Below are 2,529 nucleotides of genomic sequence, written 5' to 3' on the forward strand. Positions count from 1 at the left end.
AACAAGCTTTTATGTAGTCATTAAAGGCATCAGACGTGATAAACCAAACAAAAGAGAAAGAGAAGACAATTGAAGCAAGAGCATCAGTAGAGAGTGTGTGCTGACACCTAGCGGCAAAAATGTGAAATGAGTCCAAAGAGGTTCGGTTAGAAAGGTTATTTGCTTCCATCTATGATTAAAAACAAAATAAAATACTGAAATCAAATCTTGTTTTAATGTTGTCCCTTGAAGTATTGACAGCTGCACGTTTGTAAGCACAAATACACTTTGGAAAGTTCATGTAAAACATCCAATGTGAAATATGAGAGTTAAATCAACCAAAATCAAACTTATTTGTATAAAAAAAACTTTTGCTGACCAAAGTACTGTACATGTTATCAGAGAGGCAGCAAAAATATGTGGACAAGACAATACAAAATTTGTAATATCAGCTAAAGATATCAACTTGTTCTTCATTCAGGAATGTGGAGGTTAGGACATGGGATTTTCACTCTGAAACCAAGATTTTTGCCTCATGAGTACCTCTTTACACACAAGCTGGCCACAATATTTTAATATCAACCTTGTTTAACATTATTATTGGGCATATAAGGAAATACATTTATTCACCCAACAAAATGGCAAATTACAAAGGAAAAATAGAATAAACAATGCCGTTTTGTAAAGTTGCACTACTGTTTTATCCTCACTAACAATGAGACAATGTATGCACAATAAGATAATATAGTGTAAACCTTTAAAACCATAACTCATCACTGAAATATATTATTTGGGTGGAATAAGCCTTTAAAACTACAAGCACTTGGACACATAGTAATATTTTGTTCGATAAAACAATTTAAAACTATAAATTGTTAGTTTGTGTATTATGTGAGTGAAATGCACTTTTAAAATTGTAAGTAATTGGTCACAAAGTAGTATTTGGGTGCAATATACCTTTAAAATCATAAGTACTTGGACACAAAGTGGTATTTTGTTTGGAATAAACCTTTAAACCCATAAACTGTTGGTTTAAAAATATTATTTGGCTAGAATAAATCTTTTAAAAGGCTAACAAAAGTACTATTTGGGTGGAACAAGATTTAACACTGTGGCTACTTGGACAAGGAAAACATTTTGAAATGAATAAACTTGTAAAGCCATAACTCAGTTAAAGCAATAAACCTTTAAACCATAAGTAACTGGATACAAAGTCACATTTTGGGTAGAATACATCTTTAAAATTATAACTTGTCAGCTTGGAAATTCTGTTTTGGGCAGAATAGACCTTAAATTGAAACAATATATATTTTAATGGCTTGTGTAAAGCTGGCTCGATTGAGAAACAATTTTTGTGTTTACAGGCCTCAGAGAAACAGCTGGGATTTAAAATACATTGAAGTGAATGGGTTATGCTTGAGGTTAGAATCAGGGAATAAATGTACTTTCTTAAATTTCACAGTATGCAGACATGGAAATGCCTAAGCTTGGTGTGTATTATATGCATTTTAGTATGCATTTTTGTACTTATAGCTGCATTCATATCATCCAATGGCAAAGTGACAATAATCCGATTATGAAGATTATTTCCAAAGGCGTATGTCCTCATTCACATACGTCACTGTAAGCCTATAAGTCACATCCATGTGTGTTTACTAGTCACTTTATCTCCCCCTCTTGTGTGATGTAAAGTAGAATATCCCTGGCATTTTTCTCTGTGTTGTATTTTTGTGTAAAATTGCAAATAAAATTGATTTTTTTTAAATGTATGTTTACTAGTCCGACCTCTAGATGGCACCAAGAGTATTTCTAACAGCTGGAAAAACGCAGAGCAGGAGGAGGCACGGAGCCCAGACAAACCTGCTGTTCTACCTGTGTTGTTTGATGCACTGGCATGGAAGCGCTGATGGCCGCTGATGACTTCCTGATGAGAATTTCCTTCCTGTACATGCTTGTGCTGATTAATTGTTCTGTCAGCTTGTAACTACTGACAGTGAAAATTGGCTGCCTGAATCTGATTTTGCATTTTCTAATTTTGCTGCCACTTACATCTTCAGAAGGCCTCTAATTGAACCTCTAATATATTTTCCAACATGCTCTGGGGTTTTTTCATGGTGTCTTTGGAGACAACACTTCCCCTGAAGACCCTTTTCTCTGCGTGGATGTGGACACACAGATATATCAGTCTGTATGTAAAAGAGCATAACAAGTGATCCTCAAATACACTTGAGGGGTTTCTGCCAACAGTGCATCATGGGCAGCTCTGGGATCTCCCCTTAAAGTGCCTCTTGAGCATCTTCTGTGTACAGAACTGCATATCAAATACAGTGGAGAGGGCTAATCGTCCAATCATGGGCATAAACACTCACATACATTTACACTCAGTAGTCCCGCTGGAGGAATTAAATATCCCAGACCACTCAGATCTGCTCAGGAAAACTGTCTCTCTTAGGACCAGGGGATTGGTCCCTGTCCCTGTTTGATAGCGTTATATTTAGATTCAGATAAATGTCTTACATGGATTATGCAATTTTGTCATTTGTATGTATG

Source organism: Acanthochromis polyacanthus, chromosome 19 (genome assembly GCF_021347895.1).
Source record: "Acanthochromis polyacanthus isolate Apoly-LR-REF ecotype Palm Island chromosome 19, KAUST_Apoly_ChrSc, whole genome shotgun sequence".
NCBI classification, from domain to species: Eukaryota; Metazoa; Chordata; class Actinopteri; family Pomacentridae; genus Acanthochromis; species Acanthochromis polyacanthus.